Source organism: Labrus bergylta, chromosome 17 (genome assembly GCF_963930695.1).
Source record: "Labrus bergylta chromosome 17, fLabBer1.1, whole genome shotgun sequence".
NCBI classification, from domain to species: Eukaryota; Metazoa; Chordata; class Actinopteri; order Labriformes; family Labridae; genus Labrus; species Labrus bergylta.
Window position 1 is genome coordinate 950,738 of NC_089211.1, and position 16,170 is coordinate 966,907.

At 44.5% G+C, this 16,170-nt stretch overlaps 1 protein-coding gene across 3 annotated transcripts in view; it reads left to right on the forward strand.

Moving 5' to 3' along the window:
* The first annotated feature begins 7,211 nt into the window (after positions 1 to 7,211).
* The window catches only part of cntfr (ciliary neurotrophic factor receptor), a 220,850-nt gene continuing 211,891 nt past the window's right edge, over positions 7,212 to 16,170 (forward strand). For 2 of the 3 annotated variants that reach the window (XM_065965867.1, XM_065965868.1), the window contains exon 1: positions 7,214 to 7,466. The gene's annotated coding sequence lies outside the window, so the exon portion shown is untranslated. Of the gene's footprint in view, positions 7,467 to 16,170 lie in introns of all 3 variants that reach the window. The other variant, XM_065965866.1, reaches the window with a different exon arrangement.

Below are 16,170 nucleotides of genomic sequence, written 5' to 3' on the forward strand. Positions count from 1 at the left end.
TTGGGATAGGCCCTAAATATCCTTATTGCAGCATCCTTTGTTTAAAACATTTATATACACACACACTGCTGCATTAACGTATATGATTGTGGGGCATATATATGTATATGCTATTATCAATGCTTGAAAGTTAAGTTTGCAAGTTAGCTGATTTTCAACACCACCCCTGTCTATCTAAGTTAGGTGAGTAAGAAAACTTTGCTTATATTCAGAGAATCTCTGTGGCTTAGCTCGGCACAGCTCTACAATCAGTTTTCTTCCAGCATATGAGCTGCTATTTGATGTAGTTCATGACCTATAACAAGAAAATTCTACTGCTTGGGTTTCTCCTTCCTGCCTTAATATTGCAAACGAGTCTCTAAAAATGAAATTTGAGTACACAAGAGGCTAAAGATAAGGGTACCTTTGGCTTACTTAGATATTAAATTGAGCCAGAGAATGCAGCTGACACACATTCTATCCTGGTGCTTGTAGTAATGTATTCAGATAGCCTCTGTCTCTGTGGGTGTGTAAATAATATATGGTGTGCACAATCAAGTGTTTATTTCAGATAAGGAGAGTGAATAAAGAAAATCATTTATTACAATGAATAACATGAAAATGTATCTTGACAGAAATACTTTGGTGCTTGGAATCTATGGGGTGGGCGGGTGATGTGTTTGGAGAATAACAAGTCTGAGCCTCAGCAGAATAAACAGTCAGATTACAATTATATAGTCTTCCTGACTGAACTTACACTAGAGCTTCATTAGCCAAAAGTGGTAAATTACACAAGATAAATGCAGTGTCATTACATTATTTCAATCAATTAAAATGTCAATCAATCAAACAATACTTTTTTCAAATGTTTTGGTCTTTGAGTCATTTTCTGATTTAAAAATCTAAACCATCTCCTTCTTTCATCACACACAGGTCCATAAATGTATTTATACTTCATCTATAATTTCTAACAATGTTCAAAGTTAACATTATTCTACATGGCCATCCCCTGATTTTGACTTATTTAATGAAAGTTCATCATCTTAAATTGCGTTTGACTCTCACAATATTTCACCTAGGGTGGCTGTGGCTCAGTTGGTACAGTCGTCGCCTCTCAACCGGAAGGTCGAGGGTTCGATCTCCAGCTGGGCTCCCGCTGCTAGTTTAGTTACTTCAGAGCAATAGTTACTTCTGATGGTGGGTGTGACAAGAGGTGTAAAAGAGCTTCGAGTAGTCGGAAGACTAGAAAAAGTGTTATATAAGCTCAAGTCCATTTACCTATACTCTGGAAGGAGGTGCACTCATTTCTAATCTGTCATTTCAAACAGATGCCATGCTGTCAAGGCCACAGCATTGCCTGTAGCCTATACATAATTACATGCAGGGTACACACACACATGCTCACACTCTTTCTTTAGCACAGTTTTTGGACCACTGATGGGGAAATAAAACAGACTTTTATTGAGGATAAGACATGGAAACAAGAACTGGCACAACGATGGTAACGTGATATGCTTCAGGTCACGCTGTCATGTTAATTTTTTAATTAGTTATCACATTGTTTTGTCATGTATTGTATGACAATACTTGTATTGTATTTAAAGAAGGAAAGTTTGGCCAGATTGTTGAGCCACTACATTGTTTTAAATATTAACATTTTTGTTTCAATACAAAATTACAAAAATGGCTAAAGTAAGCCAAGACAGACAAACACTGTTTAAATGTGAGTTTGTTAAGTAGAAACACCAGGTAGTGGACTAAATGATAGAAGGAACAGACTGCAGTTAACGATGCAACTCACATAGTAAGTTGAGATTAAAACACTGAGTCTAGCAGCTTTGTATTGGCTCTGGCACTAACATGCCTCAGGCCTGGATGTGTCAACATTAGGAGGTATACTGTGTTAAACTGGTGCTGTTAATAGTGCTTGTAATCCCAGGAACAACTGCCCTCTTGGGTATTGTTTTGATAATAAATTGCTTTCAGGAGCTATTTATTGCATCTCAAGGATCTGAAGAGCAGCAATATGGTGCTAAAAGTTCTCAACATTAAATGATAAATGTTTCAGCAGCTGATAAACTATCAATTGCACAGAGTGTCTGAATGCTGCTCTGGCTGGAGTTGTTACAAATGATGCTTCTGTGTTGTTTTGTAGCCTTGACGAACTATCGATGTATCTCCCGAGAACATTCCCTCATCACACAATATATCTCTTACTCTGTCATGTTTAGAATTCCCTTTAAAGATTTAAGAGTATGTTATGTATGCACGTCAGCCGGTGTGCCTGAGGGAGTTACAACACTCGGCAGCTTTAAAGCAGTTAATGTGTTAAGAGGGTTTAGTAAACAGAGCGGGGCTCTCAGTGTTAAGTGACCCGTGTGTTGGGTTGAATAAAGCGAGGTGTTCAAAGACGTCGAGCCCTGTGAGTCTGTGAACACAACATTGGCGACGAAGATGGAGTTTTCTTTCCCACCTCTCTCTCCCTTCCTGGTGCTTCCCGGCGAGCCTCCGGTGCCCTGGGAACGTTGGCATGAATCATTTGAAACATATATCGTGGTCGTCGGCCTGGAAGACACCGAGGACGCATGACGGAGGGCTATACTCATTTACAACCTGGGCAGTGAGGGACAGAGGATCTTCAGAACACTCGGACCCGCTGCTACATACACCGAGTGTGTCACACTGCTGGCTGGACATTTTGCTGCTCCACGGAGCGTCATTCTCCGACGGATCGTCTTCCGCCAGCGGAGGCAGCACGTGGGTGAGTCCGTTCACCATTACGTAGCCGACCTAAGGGGCTTGGCTAGCCTCTGCCAGTTTGGGGTTTTGGAGAATGAACTTATAAGGGACCAATTAGCTGAACATGCTATTGACCCAAAAGTCAGAGAAAAGCTGTTAATGTCAGCTGACGACTTAACACTTATAAGGGCAGTGGAGATAGCCTTCCAGTTCGAATCAACAGCACGGTTAGCATCACAGCTAACACCTGAGTCTCACTCGCCACCCGGACTGGTCACGCAGACCGTAAGAACCACCCCAGCTCCGCTTGACCTGGAGAGGAGCTGCCTGGATGTGAATTTTGCTGGGGGTCGTAACACATCATCGCAGTGGAAGTGTGGAAATTGTGGCTCTTCATCGCACACCACACACAGCCCCAGCTGCCCAGCTAAAGGGCAGAGGTGTCGACGCTGCGGCAAACAAAATCATTTTGCTAAGGTCTGTCGCTCTAACCCCTTTGATGCCACCCGAACAACCGGCCCTCCAGCACCAACGACTATCCATTCAGTGAGCTCACCTTCCCGGCCATTCAAGTGGTGCACAGTTGAGCTAGATGGAGTGTGCCTTCCACTGCTCGACACTGGTGCATCATGGTCACTGATGAACTCGTCCACAGTGCGGCGACTTTTCTCCCAACGGACAATTACGCCTAACGCAAAGGATTTATATGGCTATGGCGACTCTAAAATTGGCATGGCAGGCACAATATCCTTTCCTGTTCGCTATGGGACAAGAGCACTCACGTCATTCACATTCCAAGTGTCCAAGCATGGAGCTAACCTCATGGGCCTGGATTTGTTTTGTGACCTTGTTGATAACACCGGCTGCACAATCCAAACTGTGGGCCTGTCATGGCAACAACGATGGCCCTCCCTGTTTGATGGCCTGGGCTGTCTCACCACCTTTAACCACCAGCCCCTGCTTGACCCTGCAATACGCCCTGTCATTCAGCCCCTGCGACGCCTGCCCCTTGCTCTGCGTGACGACGTCTCCACTGAGCTGGGGAAATTACTGGACGCGGGCATAATCGAGCAGGTAGATGCGTCACTCTGGATCTTCAATTTGGTGGTGGCAAAAAAAAAAAAGATGGGGGACTGCGCCCATGCATCGATCTCAGGTCAGTCAATAAGGCGGTGATCCCAGACAAGTACCCACTACCCACAGTGGAGGAGCTGGCTAAGTTCCATGGCTCCTCTGTGTTTACAAAATTGGACCTCCGCCAGGGCTACCTACAGGTTCCACTACACCCAGACAGCCGGAACCTCACAGCCTTTGTCACGCACACCGGGGTGTTTCGTTACACCTGGATGCCTTTCGGTCTCAGCTCAGCCCCCAGCTGTTTCCAGAAAATAATGTCCACCATCTTTGCAGGTATCCCATCTACCTGGATGACATAGTGGTGCATGGCCCAACAGCAACAATCCATGATGAGCGCCTAACCAAGGGGCTCGGCGTGCTCGCCAGTCACAATCTCACACTGAACAGGGAGAAGTGCGCCTTCTCTGTACCCACTATTGACTTTGTGGGTTTTCGCCTGACTGCTGATGGCCTCAGCCCACTCCACTCCAATGTGGAGGCTGTGCAGCGCCTCCCGGAGCCCACTAATCCAACTCAGCTTGCCTCCTTTCTGGGGATGACAGCTTACTACTTACGTTTCCTGCCCCAATACTCCTCAACCATAGCCCCGCTGCATGACCTCTTGAAGAAGGATGCACCCTGGATATGGACGCCAGCCTGCTCTGCAGCAATCTGCCATCTTAAGGAACAACTCATCTCCCCTCCTGTGCTGGCACATTTTGACCTAGTGAGCCCCACAATCCTGACCTGTCACGCATCCAACACAGCAGTTGGCGCTGTGCTGTCCCAGATTCAACACGACACAGAGAGCCTTCAGAGCGACTTCAGCAGTACAACTTCTCTCCCCAATTCACACCAGGCCAGGAAAATGTGGTGGCAGATCTGCTCTCTTGTGCCATCCCTAGCCACCCGACACCAGACATGGGCACAGACCCTACAGAACCAGATCTCATATTGATGCTTCATGCACCCCTTCAGACCACAGTCTCGCTCCAAGAACTACAGCTTGCTTCCGAAGCCGACCCTCTCCTCTCCCAGCTCCGCACCTTCATCCGACAGGGGTGGCCTCGGTCGGTGTCAGAAGAGTTGGCACCCTACATAGCTCGAGAGTTTCGTACAGTGGTCCCCAGCAGCCTGCGACCACGTATCCTGGCCATGGTTCAAGATGGTGATTTAGGCATTGTCAAAGTAAAGCAGCGCTGCAAGAACCTGGTATGGTGGCCAGGCATTGACCAGGATGTGGAGACCATGGTAAAGGACTGCACAGCCTGCCTTGTCAGCGGGAAGACTGGCCCACCGCCGACTCCACCTCTTCAACCGGTGCAGTGGCCAGCTTCTCCCTGGTACCACATCCAAGTAGACATCTGCGGAGAACTTCATGTTGTCCCACAGCACCAGCGTTTTCTGGTTGTGGCATATGACCTTCACTTAAAATGGCCAGAAGTGTTTACCACTGGTTCAGTCACGACCCGTGTGGTCACCGACTTCCTGGCTTTGCTGTTTGCTCGATGGGGAATTCCTAATTCCATCACAACGGATAATGGCCCGCAGTTTACCTCTGCTGAGTTTGCAGCCTTTATGGACAACAGAGGCATCGCACACATTCGCACCGCACTTTACCACCCCAAGGCCAACGGCGGGGTCGAGAGATTTAACCAATCATTGAAGAACAGCATTAGAGCACATCTAGCAGATCGTCTTCCCCTCTCAGCTGCACTGCTCCAGACCCTGCTGCACTATCGAGCAACACCACACTCAACTACAGGTAGCTCTCCAGCCCGTCTCATGATCGGCCGAGACTTGCAGCTTCCACTTGATGAAGGAGGGTTGCGGACAAGCAGAGCCAGATGAAACAGCGGTTTGACAGGAGGAGGAGAGCACGCTCACCCAGTTTCACGGTGTTGGACTGGGTCCGGATTCATCGACCGCACCAAAGCCACAAACTGCTGTCCTTTTGGTCCACAGCGATGCAGGTCTCTGAACAACTTGGGCCCGCAAGATTTCGCCTGTCGGATGGTTTGCGCTAGCATGCCAGTCGACTTCAGAAGGTAACACCGCCTCCTTTTATGCACCCTGATTCCCTAGAGAACTGTACCCCCACTGCAGTGGACTTTGACCACTTTGGGGCACGGCCACAGCTTACAGCTGGACACTCCACTGGGCACACAGGGACCCCCGACGAGCCATAGGCTAGGCCAGCTCGAGTCCGGGCACGGCCAAACTACCTCAAAGACTATGTTACAGACTTTTGATCTAGTGCAGGGCCTGTTCAGTGTGGCAGAATAATCCACAAGGCTCTGTTGGTAACTGGCAGTCTACCCAGATTACCTAGTTAGAATGTTGTTTCACACATTGATTTGTTTGCTTGTTTTGTGGGTTTTTGAAGGGGGGGGTAAATGTTATGTATGCACGACAGCCGGTGTGCCTGAGGGAGTTACGACACTCGGCAGCTTTACAGCAGTTAACGTGTTAAGAGGGTTTAGTAAACAGAGCGGGGCTCTCAGTGTTAAGTGAGCCGTGTGTTGGGGTTGAATAAAGCAAGGTGTTCAAAGACGTCGAGTCCTGTGAGTCTGTGAACACAACTTAGTATACATAGTTTTTAGTTTTTTTGGCCACCACTATATTCAATTCCAAACACTTAATATGTTGTGTGTTCATTTACAGTTGCTTATGGTGTAATAGCTGTATTTATATTGTATCAGCCTTTCAACAGAAGGTCAACTTTAAAAGGTTCCCATTTCTGAAAAGGTCAGTGCTCGCAGGTGTGAAGAACTGCCAGAGTAGAGATGGAAAAGTCAAAAAACATTGAAAGAACATTTTGTTGAATAAATTGTCCAACTCCAAAAGTTCTGGCGCAGCCCCACTCTGACATCTCTCCATTAATGCATGTCCACAGGTCCTGTTTGTGCATGTGTGTATTCTGGGCCCATGTGTGTGAGAATCATGTTTCTCAATAACAAAGTGTGAAACCAGAATGTCTTCTTTGTGATTATTAAAGTATGTAAAATAAAAATGAAATAAAGCAGCAATTCTGTGTGAGTGTGAAAGATAATAACTTTCACATGTAGAGTGAGAGCTCAGGTCATGTCTCCTCATGTATGTTTATGTGTTATGCTTCATTTCTGTGCATGTGTATATATCATTTGTGTGGGCTGATCCTTCCACTACCCTAAGTGGTGGCTAGGGGGTGCACTGTGGACACTGTGTGGGTATAGGCAAGAGATAAAAAAAAGGAGGGGGAAAGAGAGAGGATGTGTGTATCTGTGTGTGTGTGTGTGTGTGTGTGTGTGTGTGTGTGTGTGTGTGTGTGTCTCAGTAATGTATTCCTGCCTGTGGCTGGGCTGGTCACATGGGGAGAGCAGCCTGTTTAAAACAGCCTCGGCTCTCTCACTCAGAGCAGTGTGAGACACAGAGACAGAGGCACACGTTCTCTCTCTCTCTCTCTCTCTCTCTCTCTCTCTCAGTTTCTCTTTCACGCACGCACACACATGCTCATGCGCGCTGATTGCAACTTTCCTCAATCGGACTGACATAACACACACGCCGGGATAGACACTCCCCTTGCAACAGTGAAGAAGAGGATAAAGAGTGACTGATCAGGAAAAAAGAAATACAGAAAGAGGAGGCTTCCTGTGAGTAGCCAATTTATTTCATATTCTTCTCATTTTGATTTTTGGACTTTGCTCTTCTTCAGCGTTGTGTGGCCGGGACTTGACAATGCCTGAGAGAGGGAGAGAGGGTGGGATGGAAGGGGCTATAAGTACGTAAAAAGGAGGAAAGGTGACAGCGGAGATGTGGAGCTAGTGCAACATCACGATACCTCTCCATCAATCTGTCCCTGTGTTTGTGGGATCTAATGCTGTTAATTAGCAGCGTGCGCTTGGAATGAGAGGAATGCCATTGCGTGGAGCTGGAGTGGGGTTTGCTTCAGCTCTCCTTTGTGTGTATGTGTATCTGTCCCCGCTGTATTTTTTGTTTTGTATCCCTGCTGCATTGTGGTGGTCAACCTGACTGATGTTGAACAGCCTCCCTGAGATACGTGCTGCTCAGGCTGTGATTCACAGAAACCCGCTGATATGCAGATAGGACACAGCAATCTTTTCCAGTAATATGTGAAATGTTTGTGGGGTTCGTATATCCTCTTTCCATCTGTTTGTCCCTTTCCGTCCTGCTGACTTTCTGTCTGTTTCTTCCACCTCACTTCCCTCCCTGTCCGTTGCTGTTTCCACCACTGATCTCTTTCTCTGACATGCTCTCTCTGTCTTTTTTATATCGCTGTCTTTTTATGAACTTTTCTCTGAGTCTGCAGCCCTTTGCATTTCTGTTGTTATTTTTTTCATCTATCTCCTTGCTTTCCATCTCATTTCCCTCCCCATGCTGGTATAGCGGCTGGCTTTAAGGTGAAACATTGATAGACATATGAGATTGCTTAGTTGTGTAAAAAGAAAGAGGATTGCAGAAAAGTTGTGAGGATGGTTTTAAGGGGAGCGAAAGGGACAAGAATGAGAGTGGACTGAACAAGAAAGTGGAAGGATTGGGGTGGAGGGGGGGGGGGGTTAAGGGGGCATTGAAAAGGCTGACACTGGCTTGGACAATTAGCCTGGGGAGTCTGTCCTGGGGTGCTTTTCTGAGAGGGGCTTTGGCCCCTGGGCCCTGGGCGCTGGGTCACGAGATGCCTTGACCCCTCTAGTCGACAGCTAGGCATGGGAGCCATTATCACGGCCTGATTGATTAGCACTGAGCGGAAATCCCTTTTCTCTTCTCTCCTTGTGAGAAGAGACGGGAGCTTTTTGTCCTTTTGCTGCTGCAGGTTTGGTATCTGCCTGCCTGAATGTAAAAAGCACTGGATTATTTTTTTAAATATTTTCTGTCTGTTGTCAGTTATGGAGGTCTTCTCTCTCTCTCTCTCTGGTCTTTTTTTTTACTCTCTTGCTTTCTCTCTCCTTGACAGCATGTGTGTGTTTGTGTTAAAGTGTGTGCAATACATATTGAACTAGCAAGACGGGCAAGTTGCTTTCAGAGGAAGAGTCTGCAAAGAATGGTTGGGGGACTTCCTGATATCCTGATATTTGATCTGTTAGTGTATTTGCATTACTTCTTCAATGTGAATCATTCTGTGAAACCTTTGCGTGTTGTGCACCTGCAGTGGTTGTTAGTGATGCAGCTCAGTGGCTACCTGGAGGTTTTGGAGTGAAAGCGAGTGAAGGCACTAGATATAAAACCAATAGCTAAAAAGACATGTGAAAGAAAATGTGACAAAAGACAAGGGTGGGGGGTGGGGGGGGGGCTAAGGGAAAATGTACTGTGGGACAGCTTGGGTCTTCGGTGTTTTCCTTTCATGGGGTTTCCATCTCAATTTGATTTCTCTGTTTTGATACTGATCCCATCCCTTGCTAACCTCGCTACTTTTGCTCCCCCTTTACACCCCCCCACTCCCTTCAGACTAAGAGTTTAGCAAAGTGTTTAGCCCAACTCATGGCTGATCAAAGCAGTGTATGTCAGACTGGGCTTAGCCCAGGCACTCCTAATGGAGCTCCGTTTTCATGCCTAGTTGGTGGTGGAGTGGGAGGGAGAGGTGAGGGTTGGGGGGAGTGAGGGGGGGTGAAAATTGAAAGGCTGACAGAAAGAGTTCAACGGAGGGAAAGAGAGCTAGACAGACGGAGAAAGGGGTACAAATAGGAACGACAGAGGCAGGCAGATGAGGGCAGACAGGCAGAGACGGCTGTAGACAGTAATGATTAACAAGCAAAACAGGCAAAAGATGAAAAGGATACCCGGGCAAAAAATACAGACAGGCAAGCGGGAGGAACGACACTTTCTGTCAAAAGCACACAGAGGGGCACAAAGCCCTATGTACAAAGAGAGACAGGAAGACAGATTGATAGCAGTGAGACAGGAAATAAATGTCTTTCTAGCCCTTTTTAAAATGGAAGGACCTTGCACCAACAGGGCATACAGTTTAGGCAAGCACAAGATAGCTCCCACACATGGTGTGGTTTTAGGCTGGAAGCAACACCAGACGGGAAGAGGCCTGTGTGTGTTCGTGCACAAGCATGTATGTGTTGACATGAAGAACGGGACAGATAATAGCAATAAGGGAAACTTGCCTTTGTCTCCCTATGTATGGTAAGCATGTGTGTATCAGTCTTTGTCCTTCTGTATGTCAAACATGGAAACTGTATATTGATTTTTTTTAGCAGACTATAAAATGCTGACTTTTTTAAGTATAATTCTTTGCCCCTGATTTATCCTTCACTATCTTTATACTTATTGTCTTGCTTTCTAACCTTTAGTTTCTGTTGCTGACTGCTCACCCTCAGCCATGTCTTTCACTCACTCAGGCCCACTTGTGCCTTCTTTACATTCCCCTTTTCTCTTCTACCACCCCCACATCGCAATGCTGGTGTTTATGCTTCAGATAGAAGAAAGGTAAGGTAAAACTAGGATAATATTTCCCCAAACATACTTACTGCCTGGGTAAACATCCTCTGACAGATGTCCGAGCTCGGGCCTGATCAGTGGAGGGTTGAGGGGAGGGATCTCAATGCTGGATTGTGCACAAATGCTACAAATTGGAAGCTGGTGTGGAGAGGGGTGGAGAAGAGTTGAGGAGGTAGATGTAGACAGAATCAGAGACGGTTCTGGCCTTAAATACATAACAGTTTCTGTTGTACTTTATTATAAGGAACATTTCAGAAAACATTCAGGCCATTTTAGCAGTCTTTATGTGTAGCTTGTGCTGTTTGAATGACAAACATCATGGTTATTTCAGCAGTTGATGCTGTTGTTTTGATGATGTACTCAGTTACTGTACAAAAATCCCTACTCTCTAATCCAGAGCAGATGGTGTGCTTCTATAGTTAAACAAGATTGACAAAGATATGATTCAAATTCCTCCATGATCAAGTCACATCAATGTCAGACTCATTCCAGTCACACAATTTAACATTTAATCAGCATGTAACAGGTGAAATTACATGAAGCTACAACTTCAAAAGACCTGTGATTTATTATTCTACTAAATGAATTACAGATATCAGACTAATCTATGTAATTATTACTCTTTAATTGTTTTGTTAACACCTGAACATAGTTAGATTGAATTACTGTGTCATAAGGATTGGGATTTGATGAGCTGGTTCACTGGATTCAGAATTAACAAAGGACAGGGATAGAGAGAGCAAAAATCAAAGACAGGCAGCTGTAATAAGGAAGATGCGTTTTTGGTGAAGTGTTTTAGTGTGTGCATGCACAAATAAGAGATATATAAGATTCCTCTGTGAAACAAACACGTATCACAGCTTTGAATACAGCAAGCCTCTGAACATTAGAAAGCCACTGCTCACAGCTCAGCTCCCACGCTTTCTCCTTTCTCCTTTCTCTCTTTAGTTAGATATGGCACTTGCTGGCTGCTTTTATCTAAATGCACCTAAGGGTGTGAAAACATGACAACATTTTGTTAAGATTTGGCCCCAATTAAGCTGCCTCACATGCATTTCAGACATATTCACTTGACTACAGTTTTTCCGTTCTGCTGCCTGGGCTGCAGTTTGGCTCTGGGGGAGCTGTGCGTATTTATTTCTATTATCCAAGATAAGTCTTGTGCTTTCTTTGTACATTGTAAATATGGAGAAGACATGGAGATATTAAACCATTGGCACAACTCTTGACATGTGGGTCAAGGTCTGAATTTATGGAAATGTGTGGAATTCTTTTATAAAATACTCTGACTAGTTTTAAATATACTCAACTATCCATGGCTGTGAGATTTGCTGCTATATCATAAGATGGTCTCCTAAACTTTAATTTGAGTTTGCTCGTTAGTATATGGTGCATGAATTTCTCATCTCTTTGCTTATGTTGTCCTGTGCATACATAAGTAGTTTTCTCAACCAGAAAAAGGTCCTGCATTTGTTTTAAATGTCAGACATATCAAGTCTTTTTCATGGCAATTGTGAAAGAAGACCCTTCAAGTTTGCATAATGTAAATCTTTTGACCAGTTAGCAGTGATGACAAGCATTAAAATAACAACAGCAATCATTTGTATTCTTCCTGATGGTATTTTTTGCCTTTGTATGTCATATGGAGGCATCAGTATTAATTTCTCAGTGTAAAAAATCCTCAGGGTGTGTTTAAGTTAAAAATCTAAAAAAAAGCCCAAAAATAAATCTTTAAAAATCCAAGTCTAAGGGACGTCCTCAGGTTGTTGCATTTTGTGACCAGTTATCATCCTCACTGTCACAAGGGAATAATAGTTTCACATTCCCATACACATTGCTAACAAGCTTGAAAACTGTTTTTTTTTTCCATGCAAAATAATTTAATTTTAAGCATGTGGTTGGTGGTATATCACCAGTAAATATTGAAATGATATGATTAAATGTGATTACATATTTTTGACAGTCTTGATATATATACAGACACACATAGATTTCAGACAGCTCTTCATTCTGCCCCTGTAGCATTCTCGCATCTCAAGCGATGTAAGAGTTTGACTTCTCCTCCAACTTTTTGATCAAAGCACATGAGGGATGAAAGGAGAGAAGAGAAATGGATAAACCCTTTTATGAATATGCATCACTCATCACCATTCAAACTAGCCCCTCTATACTCATACTCACAAGGCAATGGAAAAACAGTCCATTTGATAAAAAAACATAGCCATGTATCTTAGACTTAGACTTAGAGTTAGACTTAGACTTAGGCTTTCTTTATTGTCATTCGAACTTGTACTTTACAGTGCAGATAAGAACGAAATTTCGTTGCATTTGGCTCGTTGTAGTGCAGGATAAAAAACAGCAGCAAGTATTTACATAGAAAAGTAAGGTGCAGATATAAATAGATATAAAAAGAAAAGTAAAATTATACAAAAAAGAGTAAAATTACTATACAGATAAATATATTGCACGTTATATGTATTTTACAGTCCAGTGAGGTAGTCCTGTGTGGGGGTTTGAGGGGGAATGGAGGGATTATTTTTTCGTCTTCAAAAGTCTTATGGCCTGTGGGAAGAAGCTGTTACAGAACCTGGAAGTTCTGCTTCGGAGGCTGCAGAACCTCTTTCCAGAGTCCAGCAGCGAAAACAGTCCTTGGTGGGGGTGGGAGGTGTCTCTGCTGATTTTCTGAGCCCTGGTCAGACAGCGGATCTTTGCGATCTCCTGGATGGGAGGAAGTGGAGTCTTAATGATCTTTTCCGCCGTCCTCACCACTCTCTGCAGGGACTTCCAGTCGGAGGCACTGCAGGCTCCGGACCAGACAGAGATGCAGTTTGTTATGATGCTCTCTCTATAGTGCCTCTGTAAAAGGTGGTGAGAATAGGAGGAGGGAGGTGTGCTCTCTTCATCCGACGCAGAAAGTACATGCGCTGCTGCGCTTTTTTCACAAGAGCTCCGGTGTGATGGGACCAGGTCAGAGTGTCTGTTATCTGCACCCCCAGGAACTTTGTGCTGCTAACTCTCTCCACTGCTGTGCCGTTGATGAGGAGTGGTGTGTGGCTGGGCTGGCGCCTCCAGAAGTCGACGATGATCTCTTTGGTTTTATCGACGTTCAGGGCCAGGTTGTTGGTTCTGCACCAGTCAACCAGATGTTTCACCTCCTCTCTGTAGTCCATGTCGTTGTTATCACGGATGAGGCCCACTACTGTTGTGTCGTCTGCAAACATCTGCAAACTTCCAAGATGTTTTTCCAAGATGGCGGCGCCCTGCTCGGCTGCGGCTGCAGTGGCTCGTGATAGCAACAGAAATATAATGGCAAATAACCCAGTCAGTTCTGATAATTTCACAGTGAACCTGCAGCGTGGTTACTCTAAAGTAATATACGACCGCCAGGCAATTTTAGTTTTAGGTAAATCAAACAGTTTCAGACTGGCAGATGCGACTACTCTGGACCTTCTACGTAGCTTCGGCAATGCATGAGTATCTTTAGGAAGCCAAAGCAGAGTAAATGCTCCTTCAGGCTACTTTAAAATGTATCATGGTGTGTATTCACAGGAGTATCGGGGAAAACTTGATACATGAAGCTTTTTTGCTGTAGTTTTTAAAAGTATCCACCAACATAACCTCGATCAGCTCCCAAGTGATATATTTACATATTCTCTTAATCTGTCTTTTGCTCTCTTTTTTGTTGATTTAGATTTGAACTATCTGTGTCTGATATGTCATTGTGTGCTGGTTAAGCTTTTATTTATTGGTTAATAGATAGAAATATACATCCATGTAGAAGAGGATTTTCTTCAGTTGGAAACACTTCAGTGTAGATGGAAATCAGTTTCAGTGTTAGCAACAGGAAGGACAAGGAACGGCATGATGAATATCCTCATTGTGAAATTACCATCTTTTTATTATTATGCCTCCTGTTATCTATATTCAAAGATGAGATGGTGCGAATGTGAGGGAAGTTGGTTGCTGAAAAATTTGACGAGGAGAGGTCACTGAAGCTAATAGCAGACAAGGAGGTGGTCAGGTCTTTTGGGAGATGATTGAAGGGGGAGCAAGGGTTAAGTGACAAATGTTGGCAAGACTACTTTCACCTGAATAGAAGGGGCCTTGAGACAATGACGACTCGGGATGTTAAATGTCTTTATTCTCGCTTGTCAGCAGCAGAATAACTAGTCGGTTAAACAATATTTTACATGTTGGCCCTTGATGCTGGTCTAATGTAATGCCCAAACTGCCACAACGCAGCCATCTGCCAATAGCTGGGGTTGTAGCCATAGACTGACTGTAGCTCCGGTTTATGGGCTCTCCCTGCTCTACGACCCGCTCAAGCACAAAGAACAGAAAGCATCTTGTAGGAGCAGCGTCATGTGCTCATTTTTCACATATTCTCAGTGTTTCTTTACCTTTAGACTGGTTTGTTAATCTGAGCTTAAATTTTCATTTGCTGACTAGGACATTTGTCGTCTAGGAACATTACTTCTTAAAGAGCCCATATTATGCCCTTTTTGGGGTTCGTATATTTAATCTATGTACCTACTTTTGTACATTCACAATAGCTAAAGTCCGAAAAAAGTGTCTGTTTTCATGTACTGCTCCTCCTTGCTCCCTCTACGCTCTGAGTCCGTCAGCTACACTCTGCTGAGCCCCCACTGCAGAGCACCACGTGGGCCACGTCTGCTCTGATTGGTCTGCTGATCCACTCTGTCGTTATTGGTGAGTTGCTCAGCACAGTTCTCGGAAATGTCCCGCCTCTTTTACCATATTGGGAATGCAGCCACTGGCTCCGTCCGAGGGGAGCATAAACATTAGCACCTTAGCACTACTGTGCTACCGCAGGCTACGGCATATCATGGGCGTGCTACAGAAGTTAACGGGCGTGCAACATGAGCTGCAGGGCTGGCCACAATGAGCCAATGGGCTTAGATCAGTGATCTCACACTGACAATGACGTCGGCAAATTTGACAAATTTGACAAATTTTTATCGAGGGGGGCTAGAACCGAGCGTTACATGCAGCTAATGCTACAGCTAACAGGAGGAGGTAGGAGAAGCCGCGTTTCCGCAGACTTTGAATTTTTGCAAATAGATGTGCCTAAACATGCACAGGACACTTGGAAAACACACTAAAGAGCATATAAAAACAGAAAAAGCATAATATGGGACCTTTAAGACCTGACAGAACACAGGAGAGGCTTTGCAAAAAACACGTGTTAATTTTTTGTGAGAAATTAGGACTCAAGAAGACTGAAGGAATAACATAAGAGTTTGGCACACAGGTTAACAGCAAAAGTGATTGTGGTCAAAGGAGAGGAGCAAGGCAAGAAGAACACAAGGGTTTCAATTACAGAAGACTATTCTGTTGAATGATACCATCAGGCATGGTTTGTACTAGAAGGAAGGTGGCAGAAGAAAGGAAGGAATGAAAGGAGTGGAGAGACCTGGCAGAGGCTAACAGCAAACATGATGGTGGTCAAACATGGCAGACGAAGACCAGAAGTAATGGAAGGGTCTTCGAGAGGGAATTCGAGGTTTAGAAGGAGGTGTAGTAAGAGAATATCAGAGAAGAAAATGTGGCAAGACAAAGGAAGATGGTGAACACATAAAAGCCTTACACTGCAATGACCACTGCTGTGATTGAGGTAAGAGAAGAACTAGAGGCACGTAACAAATACAAGAAGTAATTATTGAATGAAGTGTTTCAAAATGCGTTAAATTGCAAATTTGCTGCAAAATATATCCTCTCAATGCAGCATGTGTGTTATGTGCAGCTCTTGGTAAAGTTTGTTAAATATTTTACTATTATTAATATAATATATTTAACCAAAAAATAAGTAATTTTTCCCCTGTCTGCTTTTTTCCATTTGCAGCACATCATATTCAAGTCTGCTCTCATCAGCAG